This window comes from Ambystoma mexicanum, chromosome 13 (genome assembly GCF_040938575.1).
Source record: "Ambystoma mexicanum isolate Mex_15411 chromosome 13, UKY_AmexF1_1, whole genome shotgun sequence".
Classification (NCBI taxonomy): domain Eukaryota; kingdom Metazoa; phylum Chordata; class Amphibia; order Caudata; family Ambystomatidae; genus Ambystoma; species Ambystoma mexicanum.
The window spans coordinates 114,538,275-114,557,032 of record NC_090938.1 but is presented as its reverse complement, the minus strand read 5'-3'; the positions used below and the strand labels follow the sequence as shown (position 1 = coordinate 114,557,032).

General features: G+C 45.4%; 1 long non-coding RNA gene across 1 annotated transcript; it reads right to left on the bottom strand.

Moving 5' to 3' along the window:
• Positions 1 to 17,002: 17,002 nt before the first annotated feature.
• Positions 17,003 to 17,574, bottom strand: LOC138520091 (uncharacterized). The gene is made up of 3 exons (XR_011282786.1): positions 17,490 to 17,574; positions 17,269 to 17,377; positions 17,003 to 17,038 (listed from the first exon to the last, which is right to left on the bottom strand). It is a non-coding gene; the product is annotated as an uncharacterized lncRNA (long non-coding RNA).
• Between the last annotated feature and the right edge of the window lie 1,184 nt (positions 17,575 to 18,758).

The window sequence follows — 18,758 nt, the reverse complement described above, 5'->3', positions numbered from 1 at the left end:
ATAGCATCACAGATGTCATATTTAATATTATCGGTGTGGTGTCATCCACCCATGTCACGTGGGAAGGACACGGGGCAGTGGGAAGGGGAGGGGCGGGGAACGTCAGTTCCTGTTAAGTGAAGAAAGAATAAAGACGCGTTGACCTACTCTCTCTGCCTCCGCCTCGCTGTACATGCTGATTGTGTTGCAGGCCCGTATGATTGAGAGCGAGTCATCCGCGACTCCACATTGGCAACGAGGTGGTACTTATTCCCGCGGCACCAGCAGTTCCCCTCTCTGCTTTCCATGCTCGTGGCTGGAAAAGTGGCACTCGAGCCGCGGGCCGCCGGCCCACAAATGGAAGGCAGGAGAAAAGGGATGGCAGGTGGGATCGCGAAAGCTCCCCGCTGGCTGGCCACTTCACACGGCATACCGGGCGGGTTGTATATTCCCCACCGACGGCAACAAGGAACACCTACGGGTGGAGCGCGACAGCTTCCCGCTGCCATAACATACTCCGGGCGGTCAGAGACAAAGGTCTCCTGGCAACGGCAACGATTGCTGCAGAATGGTTACAGCAAGCAGTTGAGGAGCAGAAAAGACATTTTTCACACCACAAACCAAAGGTGAAACCATGGACGCATTCGTAATGAGACTAAGAGTAAAAATGAAACGTTGCGACTTCAACAAATACTCCAACGAGGAAGCACTCTGCTCACAGATCATAGTCGGATGCAAGAGTGCTGACCTCAGAAGACGGCTACTACAAAAACCACGGAATCTGGAGTAAATTCTACGGCTAGGCAGCTCGGACGCAGCGTTAGCAGCGCAGGTAGAAGGACTTGACGATATCAAAATCACCCACAGAAAACATGAAAGCCTGAACAAACTTGAAGGTACCTCGAGAGGCAACAGTGACCCCTTTTGCTACAGATGTTGGCCTGAGTACCCGCACGAAGGACAATGCCCTGCCATGGGTCAGGTGTGCTCCGCATGTGGGGGAGAAAATCACTATAAGGCGGCCTGTCTCACATTTCGCAGCAAAATGCATGGAACTGGGAGAAACGAACAGTCCACACAGACCGGGATCAGAGACACATAAGCCCACTCCGTGCGACACATCACCAGAGTGACATCTCACGTTGCAAACATGGAGAGGAATAGCCGGACAAAAGACAGGAAAGAACCTCAAGTGAGTGGAGAAACAACAAACCTGCATCATCAAGACAAAGGAGGAGACCTCGAAGATATGTCAGGTACCTAGTGGAACAATCACAGTCTGACAGTGCGTCAAGTGGTCTCCTCAGAGGACAACGCCAAGAAAAGCGGGAGACCCAAAGGAGAACCACTGAAAGTGAGTTACCTATATGCATAAGGAAACCCGACGGCCAAAGAGAACAGCACGACCATAATGATCCAAGTTAACAGGACGGCAGCCGAATTTCTGGTGGACACTGGAGCCACCGTTAATGTGATCAGTGAAGAGGTATACAACAGCACACCCAAGGCCCCCCGCCTACAGCCGGGCCGGAGCACTAATTTTTCCATACGACTCAAAGACCCCATTAGCCTGCAAAGGTTTCTTCACAGCATCATGCAATAACAAAGACCACGCCAGAGACATACCCATGCATGTCCTAGAAGTGGCTACGGACAGTGGATGCATCCTCACCTACAATGCAGCCATCGAAATGGGCCTGATTCATGTCCTTTACAGACTTATGGTGTATAAATACCTGAATACCACACCATGCATCGAACAGGTACTCCGAGCATTGTTCAAAGGACTAAGCAAGTTGAAAGACAGGCAAATCGAACTGCACATCAACACCAGCATCACCTCAGTGGCACAGCACTACAGAGGAATCCCTATTAACAAACAGAAGCAGGTCGAAAACGAACTAGTGAAACTGCTAGAGGCCGACATCATTGAACCAGCGGAAGGCCCCACACCATGGGTGTCCCCCATAGTGCCTGTTCCCAAAAGAGACTCATCCAATATCCGTATATGTGTGGACATTTGACGACCAAATGAAGCCATCATGAGGGAACGTCACCAAGCTCCACGAATCACGGACATGATACACCTCCTCAATGGAGCCACAATCTTCTCGAAGCTGGACCTCAACAAAGGGTACCATCAGCTAGAGCTCAGTAAAAAGTCCAGATACATCACAACATTTGCCACTCATCTAGGTTTATATAGGTACAAACGGCTCAGTTTTGGAGTCTCATCAACACCAGAAATTTTTCTGTCAGAAATTCACAATTAAAAACGTGCCCAACTGTCTGAACTACAGCGATGACATCTTGGTATTTGGTCAGACACAGCTACAGCATGACGACACGCTCATGCGAGTATCCATGGCACTGGAGGAAGCTCACCTCACCTTAAACAAAGAGAAGTGTGAATTCCGAAAGAGGACACTGCGATTTTTTGTTGTTGTTGTTTTTTTTGGGGGTTTTTTGGGTCACATTTTCTCCAAAAGAGGAATGACACCCGACCCCGAGAAAGTCAGTGCTCTCACAGGCGCTGAATCACCTAATGTCATCACTGACCTTCAATCTTTCCTAGGACTAGCAAGCTATTGCACCCGATACATTAAAGATTTTACATCTGTCAGCGCACCCCTCAGAGCGCTCACCAAGCTCAACTCGGAATTCAAGTGGTCCGACGAGTGCCAAGAAACATTGCAAGTCATCAAGGAGCGCATCGCTCATGCCAAGAACATTGCCTACTTTGATCCCAGAAAACACACTGAATTAAAACTAGACGCAATTTCTGTCGGTCTTGGGGCCATCTTGACACAACTGGGTGACAGGGATGGACATGCCAAACACATAGTGTCATGCGCAAGCCGGAGTCTATCTAAAACTGAACAGGCCTACTCGCAAGCCGAAAAAGAAGGCCTCGCAGTGTCCTGGGCCTGTGAACACTTTAATTTGTTTTTATATGGGAAGCCGTTTACAGTTGTTACAGACCACCAGGCATTATTGTTCATAAACGGCAACTTGCAGGCCAAGATACCTCCAAGGATAGCATGCTGGGCATTAAGGCTACAAGACTATCAGTTCGACATAGTTCACAGGCGAGGTAAGGAATAAAATCCAGCGTATTTTCTGTCACATCACCCAAACAAGGAATGCAAGACAGCCCCATCCATTGCAGACCAATACATCAGATACGTGGTTCAAGGGAACACTCCACAAGGCCTTGACACTGAGAAGATAGCACGAGAATCCAATGCAGATCAAGGGCTGCTGATCCTAATGAGATGCCTAGAGATGGGCCATTGGAAACATGCAAAACAACTCAAATAAAGTATGGGGAAGGAAGCAAAACAGGACATCACATGCCTGATGGCCGTAAAAGAAGAACTCGCCAAATCAGATGAAGGACTGCTGCTAAAATGCACAAAACTGGTAATTCCTCGCAGTTTAAGACAGAAGGTCCTAGAACTGGCTCATGAAGGACATAGAGGGATAGTGTCCACCAAAACACCAAAAGGATGCTGAGACAAAAGCTATGGTTCCCTCAACTCGACGCGCATGTGGAGGAACTGCTCAAGAACTGTCCCACCTGTGCAGTTATAAACCCTCATACCAGACCGTAACCTCTCAACATGACAGAGCGGCCCGAGAGAGTATGGGAGGAAATCGCCGTAGACCACTATGGCCCACTTGAAGGAGGTGAACACATCTTAGTGGTGGTCGACGAATACTCGAGATTCCCAGACCTACAGATCGTACCATCCACTGCGGCGTACCACGCCATTCCCGCATTGGACAGAATGCTTGCCACCTATGGCATCCCCAAAGTTGTAAAAACAGAAAATGGGCCTACTTTCCAGCGGCAGGACTTCAAGACGTTCGCCGAGTACATGGGTTTTCGCCATCGCCAAATAACACCTTTATGGCCCCAGGGAAACGGCAACAGCATTCATGTGCAACATCAAGCGCACTACCCAAATAGCTCGTCTCACAGGAGAGCCTCTGGAGAAACTACTGTGCCAGCTAATGCAAGACTATCGAAACACCCTGCACGGCACCACTGGAAAAACACCCTCAGAAGTGATGTTTGGAAGAAACATAAGAACTTGACTACCCCACATCACTTCGGAAGAGGAAAAGTACAAAGGTGATCCTGAAATGAGACAGCAAGACACCTCAAGGAAAGCTGACAAGAAGAGAGTCACCGACCAGAAAAGAAGGGCGAAGGAGTATGATCTAGAACCAGGGGATGTGGTTATTTTGAAACAAACTCAAAGCCGCAAGAACATGGCTTTATTCAACGAAGAACCCCTCACTGTAGTAGGGACAAAAGGCTCCTTTGTCACCGCTGAAGATAACAGAAAGAGCACAACAAGAAACTCCTCGCATTTCTGACGAATGCTTGGAATCATACCAGTTGCTAATTCCAGTTCCCTAGAATCTCCCTCCGAATGGGACACACCCTTTGAAGGAGACCAAGAGGATTCTAGCACCGAGGCACCACCCTGCATGTCGCCTGGGCTGTTGGAAGAAGTTATCTAGAGACCCCAAAGAACTTGGAAAAAAAAACGCGCTGGCTCATTACAGAAATGTTTTGAAGCAACAGAGCTTTATATTTAGTATCCGGGGGGTGTGGTGTCGTCATCCACCCATGTCACGTGGGAAGGGACACAGGCAGTGGGAAGGGGAGGGGTGGGGAAAAGTAGGGAACGTCAGTTCCTGTTAAGTGAAGAAAGAAAAACGATGTGTTGACCAACTCTCTCTGCCTCCGCCTCTCTGTACATGCTGAGTGTGTTGCAGGCCCGTATGATTGAGAGCGAGTAATCCGCGACTCCACAATCAGTACATTTCTAATCTACGGATTATGGGATTTTTCCTCATTATGGATATCTGGGTCACTGCCCATGTCCAGCGGCCACTTTGAGATTATGGGGAACCGGGAAGAGAATGGGTGTGATATTTAGTGTTTTAGTAGTAGTCGTAGTCATTAGTATAGCGCCTTTTATCCCATTAATGTGACCTCAATGCGCTTGCGGTGGTAATGCCCTCAGGGTACCGAAGTTCAAGGTATGGGATATTGTGTGAAGTCTAGAATGCGTGTGTGCATTTGGTCAGGATACAGAGTTAAGAGGGCTGGCCGGGCTCCAAAACGCTAATCAGGAAGTCGGGCACATGGATGGGTGCTGAGTGGGGGAATATGTGTGACAGCAAGAGAACTCGATAAGTGACAAGCAAGACTGAATTTTGTCGTAGGTCATTGCTGCATTGTGATGGAAAACAGGTGTTGCGAGCTGTGTTTAAGACTGGGGGAGTTTTATGTGTCCAGCAAGACCGCATTTTTGTCGTAGTCATCGCTGCATTCTAATGCATGCGGGTGCGTAGTCATGCCTGTGGCCGAGGTTGACTGAAGCAGTGTGTGCATATGTATCTTGAGGCTTGGATGGAGCCTTGTCTTTGAAGTCTTTGGGTGCTGATGTCCTCTGTAAAAGGCTGCGTTATCTCTAAGTGGAGTAGCCATGCTCGTCAAATACATCTTCTCAGTGTAATAGGCAGGCTATCATCCTGGACCTCATGATTCCAGTTCCAAATATCTTCTGAGGGCTTTTATCAGCAATCCCCATAAACCGTTCCACAGTCAACAGCCTAACAGCATGGATCCTCTAGGTGTGTGGTTAAGGCAGGGTGCAATGGACTGGAGAACCCAGTACTTATTTCATGCCCTCGGCTGGCTATCCTAATATATTTCTTGAGCAATATACCACCAACCCTCTGTCTGTCAGGAGCTATATACTGGATGCATGTGCACACCAGGCTGAGAGAAAGGAGGCCATGTGGGCTGTTATGCGTTAGAGTACACTGAGTGTTGTGTGGATAGAGTATACAGGGCGGGCTACCGCAACAACGGCCGGCATCCAACTGCAGGTGTGACTTGTCTGTTTTTGATGTGGGTCAGACAAATGTATGTGAATGATGCCGGGATTGATAGACATATGGGAGGGGAAAGAGTTTTGGGATGTCGTGGGGAATAGCCAAGTTTTGAGGGCCTTTCTGAAGGCAATATAGTTGTGGATGCGGCGTGAAGGGAGTTCCAGACGGAGGGGGCTTGGACGGAGAGAGATGTTCCTCCCAATCATAAGGAGTTGTAATGGGGGATAACGAGAAGAACAGAACCAGATCTGAGGTTTCTGGTGGGTCGATCGCATGTGAGCTTGTCCTGGAGGAATTCTGCTCCGGTGTTATGGAGCGCACGGTGAGTGATGCACATGTCTTTAAGGGTAGTCCCTCGGCAGATAGGGAGCCAGTGTAATACTCTAAGAGCGGGGCTGATATGTTCTCTTGACGAGAGGGCAAGGAGGAGATGGGCAGCTGAGTTTTGTCTCCCGTAACACGAAGTTACAAGAGGCTATTTGCACATTGTCTATTAATCACTGGTACTAGAAGTAGCCTTTGGAGAAGGCAGTCAAAAGTAAGAAACCCAACAAAAATATTGCAGTATATATGGTCGTCAGGAACAGTCATAAGTGATATTTTTATTGGGGATAATATTTGGGGTTTTTGGGAGCAAGGTTTGCGGGGGTGTCCCCCACTCCCTTTAAAATAATGCAGGTGTTGCGGGGGTGTCCCCCGCAGGTTCCATGCCTTAGTATAGCAGCAAAAATATGGGGATATTTTTGTATGGCGATATGTTTGCGGGGGTATTAACACATGGAACCCTTTTTAGGATGTCAGTGGAAATAACTCCTTTATCTCTGACTACTTTGCAGCTTCTCGTATCCCCACGGGAATGACTCCCTTGCCCTGGTTGTTTTCCAGCTTCTCTGTTATGTGTAAGGTAGACCTGCTTCACTGTCCTTATATCCAAACCCTGTTGTTGCCAACAGGTAATCCCGGTGCACTCTACTCTGGGAATCCCCCTTTATTTTGCTCATAGCCTAGTTCCTTAAGATCAAAAAAGAACTCTACTCGGGGAATTACCCTTTAGTTTGCTCATAAACTAGTTTCTTAAGATCAAAGAGAAATGTTACCTTTTTTATATTACAAACATTTAATATTCAAATAAAATGTATACAAAACTCGTACAAACATAAATAAGGCTACAGCCAAAGATCTCAGTTACATCAACAAAAATGTTTTTCTCCACCACCCACATCAGAGTTAAAAACATCATAATCAGTATATCTTGACTGAATATTGTTGCCGGCGCATTTCGGATATCAGCGGTATCCTTTTTGAAAGGCTAATGGTTTTCTATTCACTGTTAACATTCACTTGTCCTATAAAGGAAAATAATCATCTTTATGACTCGGCACTTGTTCCCAATTAAGTTCCATAATACAAGTCATATACATATTAACATATCTGTAAGCAACTAACCTCCAGTACTCACAAGTATGTCTCCACTGTCATGTGCCTAAATCAAAGAAAACTAAAATAACTAACTACTGTTGATGCTACATTCACAATAAGTAAAAAAAAAACATTCCTACTAAATGAATAAATAAAATCTTGGAAAAAAAAAAGAAAATCCTCTCTGCACAGGCCAGAAGTCTGAAGGACGTTCATGTCTCGCTGGGTCACTTTGTTACCCTATGGCAAGGGCGTATTCACTCACAATTGCCTCAGTCGGGTGCACTACGGCCTATTGCTCAGAATATTTCACTGTTGTATTCGCGAGTCTCAATGTCTCTTTAAACAATCTTTCACTATGTACATCACTCGGCCGGGTTCACTCTTGTCAACACAATGTTCACTGGGTTATCATACTTCACCCCGTTTTGCAGGCATCCCTCAGCCTGGTTCACGCTTGACAGCTACACAGTTCACTTTACTTAACACAATGGAGGATTTACTTCCCTTGGCTTTCCTCTTGGTTATGGGTCAAAGACTTTTGATTGTACAAGGGGCTTTACTCGACACTTGTGTGACCACTTTGACCACTTGCATCAGCTCTGCTAGGGCCTCCTGGGATCTGTAGTTTTAACAAACAGGGACCGGTCAGAGTCTTTCGAATGAGCTCCCACGTGGCGCTGGACCACTCTGCAGCTGGTCTCTCCCTGGATTGTTTCAACAATTCTGCAACACACAAAGTCTTTGTTCCTGATTCACATTATGTTGTCATATGCAACCTTCGTTCAGCACAGTTCCATTTACTATCAGTTCTCCCTCCGACCCACCTGCTGTGATTAACCGCTTTGTATTTCTTGTCTCTGGAATCAAGAGCGGTACCACAGTAGCAAGCGTCTGTCCCTGACTTGGTTGTCAGTGTAGGAGGGCTCTGTGCACCGTTGGCATCTGTTATTCCACACGCTAGCTATTGTTCCCAGTCTTATAATTCCTTTCACGGATGCTTCGCGGGTCTAGGTTGAAAAGAGCAAGGGCACTTCCCTCTTTATTGACCTTTCGGTTATCGCCACCTTTCTCCTCCTCTTGAACTGCAGTCCTGGAATAGCTGTCTTGTCGTGTGGTCTGTCTTGCTCAAAATGTGCTCTTGTGGTCTGCCGTTTATCCCTGTGGGGAAGAGAAAGGGTCGTCAGCTATGTGTAGTTATTGTCAATTGCCTGACCCTGCCTGACCCTTGTGTCAGGTAAACGGCTCTGGTGTTACTCCGTTGTCTTTCACAGTGTAAGAAAGTGTTTGTGTCAAAAAGGCAGGGTTAGAGTTTGGTAGGGTTTGTGAAATGAATAGGGGGGATTATGGGAACTGTAGTGTTTTATCAAAGTAGAATGGGAGTTCAAGATATAATAATTAGAGGGACAGGGAGAAGAATGACTGGGAGTACTCTGATAGGCAACAGGAAAACAGGGGATCCTGGGAGATGTAGTTTCACAGGGCATTGGGGTTTGGGTTCCTAGTGGATTTACCATAGGCGGAGCAGTTGTTGGCTTCTGGTAAGGGAGATTCATTAGGTGGAGGGGCGGTTGATCTGAAACAGCCTACAAAAGCCTCAGCAGCTTTGTCCGTCTCGTCTTCTCCCTTGATGTAATACTGCATCTCACCTGTGGCATTCCCCTGAGCATAACTCCGGGTTCCCCTTACCCAGGAGATCCTCCCTTGCTCGTCCAACCCCAGGGTTGGTATCTGAGAACGCCAGCCCTTCCCTGGCCACCTGAATAAGGGATTCTCGGGGTCTACTTGGAAGAATACCCTCAAGTTTCTCACAGAGAGTAGAGAAGGCAGGAAAATCCCGCCCTGGAATAACTTCTTCGGGGAGTCCAGGAATGATGGCTGATGATATTTCACAGGATTCGCCCCAGATACTAAGGTGTACAGGTATTTTGGGGTACACTTCATTGTCCCTGTGTACACATGTAACTCTAGCTAGGGACACATTTTCCAGGTCTTTTGTTGTAACTAAATCGGCCCTTATAGCAGTTTGCTTACTACCTGAGTCAATCAAGGCCCACACTTGCCTCCCATTTACCCAGGCCTTTTGTATGTAAAGTCTGTAGTAGAATGACATAAACAGATGCTAACGGTCTCTAGCTCTTCTTCTGTTTCTTCCCATTCTTTGCCCTTTAGACAGCCTATTTCCATAGGTTCGTCCCTTAGATTCTTTGGACAGTGTCTAGCTACTTGTCCCGTTTCTCTATAATAGAAAAAGACAGGAGGAGGTGGTCTGCTTCCTTTTATTTCCTCCCTTTAGCTTTCAGCTTTGGTTTTAGGGTCAGTTCTTCTGACCTCTACTTTGTCTTGTGGAATCTCTTCTTTAGATCTCTACAGCCACCCTTGTTTATCTAATCCTTGAGGTGGAGGTTGGTGGACAGGCTTATGGTCCTTCCGTTCCTCCCAACGATGTGCTGAATGGAATTGTTTAGCTGTAGCTGAGTGGTTTTGTGCCATGGCTAAGGTAGGTCGATTTATCAGTAGAATGGCTTTCTGCAAAAAAGGGGGTAAGGAATTAGTGAATTGTTCTAGGGTTAACATCTCTTTCAGTTCTTGTAAGGATTTGTTATTGATCCACAGGGCTACAGTGTTTTTGACACATTCACCCATTTCTAAGGGGGTTTCTACCAGGTTTAATCTGATCGCTCTCAACTTCTGCTGATAAAAAATGCAGATTTACCCCACTCTTTTTAACAGCTCCTCTTTAGTGGATAGAAAGGTGGTGCCCTATGCACGATTAAGCAGTTGATAGGAGGTTTGCAGTTCACCTTTCAACAAAGGGCCCAAATAGTATCTTTTAAGGTTCTCTTCCCATCCTAGTTGGTCAAGAGGCGTTCAAAGTTCAAGAAATATTTTCCTAAATCTTCACCTTCAGGATATGGCTGAAGTACCCCTTGTGGTAGTAGGGGGTCACGCTTGTAATTCTATTAATTTTGTTAAATGTTCTTGGAGTCCAGCTTCAGCCTGCATCTGATAAGCTGCTAATTAGGTGATGACATTGGCTAGGTCAGCCATTTCTTCTGGAGGTGTAAGGGTTCACTCAGTAGAGGGTTCTGAATCAGAAAAGAAACAACTCTCAACTCCCGCGGATAGGGTCTCAAAGTCCCCTGATTCCGAGTCTGTTCAAGGAATGGGTCTTGGTAAATTAATCTCTACCACTGATGGCCCTGCGAAGGATGACTATTGGGTACCAAAAAAATGGTTTAAAAGGGGGGGTTTAGAGCACTATGTCTAATAAAAGTAAAGACAGGTCAAACTTTTAGTACTATTCGATTGCACTGTTCTATATTATAATCTGAGAGAGGAAGGGTGTCCAATAGTACTTGAGTCTTAAAGAATAGATCCTGTTAGCCATTCGGGATCCAAAGTTGGGAGAACAACACCTCTTTTAGGGTGGATACGCAGTCAGAGTCAAGGGGTTCAACAATTCTATTTTCCCCTTCTGGGGGTACGATATGGGTTTCAATTTTTATCAGTTGAATCACATCCCACCGCTGACACCATGAAAGGCATGGTATCAAAGCAAGAACGACACAAGTGATCACAGTTCAAGGGTGTTTATTAAACTGCAAAGTGGGTGAGATAAACACCAAATCTAAACCTAATTTAAGATGGGAGCAAGCTACAACCATCAAATAATAAGAATACAGTCCTTGTGGCATCTAGTCAAATAAAAAGAGCCTATACTAAGAAAACCTATTGCCAATCCTTACCGCTATGTTACAAAATAGTGTGGGAAAATGCTCACAAGAAAAGAAAGCAGTGTTCACAAAATGATAAGTCAGAATGTTAGAGCCGGGGTCTCCCTTACCCACATTTTTAGCACGGGACAAGGTGGGCCTCTTGAGCACAGCACACTCCTGGGCTTCTATGGCACAAGCTTACAGTTCCTTTTCTCTATATAAGGGCCTTCTATACCCAAGTCTCTTCCCATGCAAAGTCTCTTGCTTCAGAGGTCTGATATGCCAAAACAACAGAACAAAAGTTCCTTTGGATAACTTTCTTGTCGGGTGATTACTCTTCACCATTGGATCCCCTCAGCCAGGCTCTGATCCTGCTCTCGATGATTAGTCTCCCTCAATCAGGCTCAGACCAACCATTCACTGTGGACATCCCTCAGTCGGGTTCATACTTGTCGTTACAATGATCTTCACTTAGGTTCTTCACAACTTTTCCCCTGATGTCCCTCAGTCAGGTTCACTATCGCCTTCTAATCACAATTTCCGTATTTGTAATATTCAACAGTCTCAATGTCTTTTTAAAGAACCACCTTTTTGTTAAGTCCCCCTCATCCGAGCTCAGACCATCCATAGCACTTGCCAACTTTAAGCAGACTTCTGAAGGGCAATCACATCTCGCTGTGTCACTTTGTTACCCTATTTTAAGGGCTTATTTATTCACAATAACCAGTTTGCATGGCATTCCCCTCTGCCAGGTGAAATTGCCTGACTTGCAACTCCCTCAGTCGGGTGGCAATATCTGTTTCACAATTCTATTATGGTCAAAAACTTCTACAACGTGTCAAGGACTTTCAGCTGTACAAGGGGTTTTTGCTTGACCCAAGTATGACCACCCTGACACCTCACATCGGCCTTCCCTAAGGTTGCTTCGTATTTGTATTTTCTTTACCCCTTTTGTTCAACACAGTCTCTTCGTTCACACAAGACCTCTGTCTCCTAATCTTCTTAATGTTGCCACTGCAAGCTTGAGTCTAACACAGACCGGCCCACTATCAGGTTCGTCTGACTCACCGGCTTTGCTGAACCCCTTGGCGTTTCTCTTGCCGTTGGAGTCAAGGACAGTACCACGATGGCAACTACATCTTCCCGCCCTGGCTTTCAGTGTGGGAGGGTCCCATGTACCGCTGACATCCATCACACCACTAACCAGCTGCAATACCCGGTCTTATGTTTCTTTCATCAGGGTCTTTAAGGGTCTAGGTTGAAAAGGGCAAGGGCAACTCCCGCCTTGACGTCCTTTCAGGTCTCGCCGCCTTCCTCCTCCGTTTGAACTGTCGTCCTGGAATAGTGGTTTCCTCATGCATTTGGCCATGCTCTAAGTGTGCTCTCATGCTCCGCCTTTTATCCCAGTGTTCAAAGGAAAGGGCAGTCAGGCGTGTGTAGTTGTCGGCTATTGCCTGACCCTTGTGTTGGGGCATGTCAGGTAAACGGCTCTGACATTACTCTGTTGTCACTCGGGGGCGAGAAAGTGTTCGTATTGGAAAAGGGGGGTTAGAGTTTTTAAGTATCCTGCTGGACAGGATGGGGAAAAGGTGCCATAAGGAAGAGGATACTGGTTCTCAGCCTTCGGTGTCCCACTTCCACTAACCGAAAACCCTCCATCGAGGTGATACTCGTGCACTGGTCCACCCCCAGGAACTGGATCCAATAGCGATGGTCGTGTACTGGCCACCTGGACAACAGATCCCCAGGGACTAGTAGGTGAGACACTTCTGATTTCTCACAGAGGGCTGAATGAATTATTGAGTCATTCTTCCCTGTTTATGTATCAGCAGCTTACTGATTGTCCATATTGACGAGACTGCTGGAGTTGGTTCTGCAGAACACTCCATTACTTTGCACCTCCTGTTCGTCCCAGTACTGATGTTATGCATCTCAACTGTGTTGCTTGGAATCTTCTTCATCGCAGTACTTTTGCAGGATTCATACAGGCAGACTATACTCTTCCCCATCTCAGAACTTGGGAAGATGTTTGGATGCTCTAGCTTACATAAGTACATTGAAGAGTGTGGAATATGTTACTCTATATAGGGTAGGGAGATGAGGGAGGGGATGGGGTATTTGGGATATATTGCGTTCTTCCCTCATAATCGTCCGCAGTCCCACAGGGGGTATTCCCTCCCATGAGATCCACCCGCTGAGTACCACCCCAAGGTGGACTATTAGGTAGCATCCTCACCTCCCTGGTCTCATGGGAATGGGTTACCCCTAGGTAAACTGGGACGATATTCTGGGATTCATCACATTACTTACTAATGGCTTACATGCTTATGTACAAAAAAAACGATCTTTGCAAAGGTCCCATGGTTTACCAAGATTAAAAATGACACACACCAAGAATCCAAAGGACATAATTACTGATGTACATAAGATCTTGAAGTTAGAAGGGCCACCCAATAGATCCTGCAGGACAGGGTGGGTAGTATTTTGTAAATATTCACAATTCATTCCTTCTGACATTTTTTATCTACTGTGGCAAATCCCTCGATATCGCTGCTTCTCCCTGGGGAGAGGATCCTTCCCATGGGTCCAGGGAGGTGAGGCTGCTACCCGATTGTCCCCGTGGGGGTGGTACCAGTGGGAGGATTCGATGGGAGGGGACCCCCTCTGTGGGAGAGGTGAGGACTATCAAGGGAAATCAAGGTAGGTACACCCATCATGTTGCCAGACATGATTCACCCAACCATATGAATAGGGCCCAAGTACCCCAACCCTGTCCGTCTCCTCTTTATTCTACTTATTTCCTCATGCATAGCAGCTAAGTGTGTCAGGCAGGTGATACTGTAATGAGCAAGAGCGAGGGAAGAGTGAGTATGGATGACTCCAAAAGTAGTCACATGAGGATGAGCAGAGTTATGAAGAGCCCTACACAGAACCGATACAAACATACTATTTGAAGGAAGGAAGTCAATCCGCCATTAAAACTAATGAAGGACTCTCCTCAATGTCAGTCCTGCCCCATAGGAGCATCACGCTTGGGAGTGAAGCTGCGCAGAGAGGACCCACTGCTGACCTAAATGCCTGGAGTGGGAAGGCGAGAACCGAGAAAGCAGAGAAGCACCACAACTTACCTGAAAGCTGGGGAACCCCACGTCCGTTGGCAGAAAAGCAGCCACCTGAGTGGACCAGGTGACACTACATGCAGAGAGAAACCAGCGTGGTGGAGCTGTCGAAAATCAAAGGAAGACCGCGAGAGCCCAGGGGAAGCCGCAGAAGCTTACCGGTGTTGCCGAGGACCGGAAACTTTGTGGACCAATTCGAAAGGTATGCAGAGGGGGGGACCTTAAGGCTTTGGGAGACTCCAGATACTGTGGTTGGAAGTGCAGAATCATCTTCCTCGTCCCAGTGGGACGAAACAGTGGTGTAAAGCGCTATATAAATACAAATACAAATACAGTTAAGAATACAGTAGGTCAGAGAGTACCCCAAGGAGACCCGAAGGGAGGCCTGACAGAATAGTGAACCGGTCCTAGTTAAGAGACACTATAAAGCTCAGAGAGGTGTCTGCGACCTGAACACTGAGAAACTGAGAGAGTTGAACATGCAAGATAATGCCTGGCAGGATAGTGAACCGGGTTTAAACAAGAGACACCACAAAGATGAAAGCGGAGTCTGAGGCCTGAGCCTTGAGAAAACAAGAGAGTTGTACATGCGAGAACGCCTGGCAGGTTAGTGAACATGGCTTAAATAATACACATTAAAGAGCTGAGAAGGGGGTTCTGGGAACCATATAATGAGAAGAGAAGAACAGGGGAAGAGAAAGAGATCATTTGGCACAAGTTATGTGAAGACCAGAGGAAGGAAGATCTATCTTTTGGCAGAAAGTTGAACAAAAATAAGGTCATTGAAAGAGGGCTTGAGAAAGGCTTGGGGAAGGAAGACACCTTCCCAATCTTGTTTTGCAACTTGTTACTTTGACAAACCACCTAAGAAGGTCTGAGAAGAGAGAGAGACCTCCTTCCTGTCTATGGGGAATGACACAGAAAAGCCTATTGACGGCTAGGCGAAGAAGGATATTCCCCCATCATTTATGAACTGCCTAAAACATCCCAAAGGAGGGACACATCCTGTTATAAGGATGGGTATAGTCCACTGTATAGGTTTCTTTTGAAATGTAAGAGATGGAAATAGGTTTGGGACATAGGAAAGTGGACTATTTGTTTTTGCCTGACATTCTGACGTTGTCCTTAATTTTAATTGAGGCATGGAAACCCCTCTTAGTTATAGGGACAGTTAGGGTTTTTGCTCATTGTCTGTTCAATAAAGGTTTGTGCCAACAAACTTGCCACCTTTGTGTCCTGCGTCTACTTCTGCACCCTTACACTACATATTGTCCAAGACACTTGAGTTCTGCAGACTTCATATTTAGTCTGTCATCAATCAACAAACAAATGAATGCCAAGTTACAACTTCTCAAAAGGGAGTTTGCTGCGAAGGAAAGCCTATTTGTAAGTTTCAACAAACTATTATATCATCAAAAACTCCAACAATCGAGATAGAAATATAATTCGCTGATGACTAAAGGAGTGGGTTTCCTGGTCAGACATAAGGCAAAAATAAACATGGACACAAATGGCAAAGAAAATTAGAGCCAACAAAGTACAGATCCCAATAATTAGGAAATGTTTGGAAGGCATAACCACAACTAAAGATGAGATCGCCAATGAGTTCCTAGACTTTTCCAAAACCCCTGACAAAGAACAAATACACAGAGACTATGACAAAATAGGAGAATTCCTACGCACTGCTAATCTCCACAAACGATCTCTCTCTCTCTTTAGACACACCAATTTGGTTCACTGGCTTAAAAGTATCTACCCACAAAATAAAATCATGTAAAGCACCAGGCCCCAACGACATTCCAGGTGAATTCTACAAACAACATTCTACACTTTTAACACCCTAGTTGCACACACTCTTAGACCACATTGTAGAAATGAGTACTATCTCTGCCGACGTCAGAGATTACATGATTATTGTGCTCCCTAAAACAGGCAAGGTCCCTACTCTAGTAACACATGGCTGTCCCCTAACTCTAATAAATCAAAACTCAAGATTGGCACCTTTGTGCACAAATCTTGGCTGGAGCGTATCTACCTGTATTTTCCCTCTACTTAAATTGGAGCAAACTGGCTTCTTACATTGCAGACTAAGTAGAAACAAAAGACGAGGATCCAAAATTAGGAACCCTCCCGTCCCCTGCACTCTATCATAAGTCCATCAATTGATGGTTCAGCAATTTTAAATGCATGTGTTGTAGTTAATTAATAATATTCTGATCAAGTTAGTAGTAAGACTGAACACTCAGTGATTTTGTAAAAAACCCCAAAACAGGGGGAGGTTTTTAATTAATGTCACAGTAAATTCACCATACAGATTTGAAGTGAAAAAGCCAAAATGACTGTCTACAAAAAAACAAGAAAACAGTAAACAATGATAGTCCATTTATACAATTCGTGGCTGACGCGTTTCGGGATATTCATCCCTTCTTCTTGAGCCTATTGGGTTTGGACTGCAAAACCTAAACAGACATGAAAAACAACATTTAAACAAACATAATATACGCATGTAAAGTGCTAAACATAGTGGTCCTTATTGAACCCACATTGAATTCACATATATAGGTATATCCTAACTGGAGTAGTTCAAATGTAACTATCTGAGGTATTCCTAAACGTTACTCCCCAATAAGGGGTACCCACTGTGGCCAGTGCACCAGGAACAAATCCATGTTCTATATCAGAAAATAATCAAAGGAATAGAGGTGATTACCCATCTGTGAGAAACATCTCCAAGGAGTGTGTGCCAAAAAAGTAGAGTTGCGGCATACCTTAAGTATAGTGGAGGTGAGGCGTAAGAAAACCCTAAAAGTTTGGTGAACTCCTGTTTTTCAGTTCTACCCGCCAGTTGGTGGAGAAAACCCTCGTCTCAGGCGTGCAAGATGCCTATACATGAGACATAAATAAAGCGGTTCTAAGAGTTTGGATATTCATTACACATGTAATTGGTCAAAAACAATTATTATATTTAAAGTTTGTTCACAGAAAACGCTAACAACAAAGAAATAAAGGGACAACAGTCCCTTATGAATAGAGATGAGTAGAAATGAATTAGGTCCATAAGTGCATAACAGGCGTGAAAAAACAATGGAAGCATATGTAGAGCTCTCGCTTACCTTACAATCTGCAAGTTAAAACGGGAGTTACACGTGCGGATGCACTGCTTGCCCGGAAATATTCATATGTCCCAAAATATCCTCGGGAACCAGAATCTAAAGTGCTCGGCTGTAAACATGAAAGAAGAAAACAATTCAGAATGCTCCCCAGTGGAAAGAGGGGATCTAATGGATCGTAGTTTGAAATAGGTAAGGCGCCATTGATATCCTGTTGTATTTACCTCTGCCAAGTAGTTTCAATGAAGCTATACGATCGCGTGTGAAAGCAGAAGCCGCTTCTGTTGCTCAATGTAACTAAAATACGAGCACCTCCCGATCGGGGGGATGAGATGCTCGTGTGGACTGTGGAGGGTCTCAGCGTCTCCCTGGCAACGATCTACACAGACACCAGCCCATCCAGAACCGTGTGTGTGTGTGGGGAAGATAAAAAAAGGACTAAGTAAAATCTTCATGTGCACCATAGCTGAAATGCTGGTGTTGAAATGAGCGCCATTGTGGAAAGTGTATTGCACAACGGAAAAGAGCATGCTGTTGGATTACAACAAGCAATAATCCACATTGTAAGATTGGACAGTATGTTCGGGATGAGTCTCATAGAGAATTCTAATTATGTTAGTTGTCAAAGGACCCCAGATAAATTATTTTACGGATAATCTAGGTTAAATGAATATACGTGCTGAGTACTATGGCTACAGTGGGAAACCTCCCAAGTGGGAGCTCTAGTGTATGTTAAATAAACCTAAATACAAAACATGTTATATGTTATAAAAACTAAAAAGTGCACTGGTGTAACCGTGGAAATGCCCCCAATGGAGCAGCATGAATACCAACTCCCTATCAATGCGTTAAAAGGCAGAAGCAACGCATTCTAGGACATAAGTAATTAAACAGTGGGCCGGTCGACATGTCCCGGACTCATATGGTTTTAACAGTTGTTCCACTGTGGAAGACCGAAATCACACTCAATAAGTACATTAGAGTGCATTCCATTATAGTTAAATTCAGTCAAAACCATTAAAGAAACAGAAAGGAATTTCGAAAGAGTGTGAACAAGGTAAACTGTCTTTACTCACACATAGTATAGACCAGAGAGGACAGTGAAAGAAGATATCTTAAAACGCTACAGTGTGTTAGCACCATTGTTCTATAGGAGAACATGGAGCAAGGTCAAGTTCAGATAAAACACCTCAGGGAAAATACCTCATTGAGCCCTTGTGGGTTAGGTGTGTCTAGCTGGTGTATCCAAAACTTCTCCCTGCGGGAGAGGATGGATTGGTAGTCCCCACCCCTATGTGGCTTCTTGACGACCTCCAGAACTTGAAACTTGATCTGGGCAACCGTGTGATGATGTTCCAAAAAATGTCTTGCCAATGGGGATTTTGTGTTTTTGCACCTAATGTTGGATTTATGTTCGGTTATCCTCTCCTTAACCGCTCTTGTGGTCTGGCCCACATACAGTTTGCCACAAGGGCATTTGATTGTATAGATAA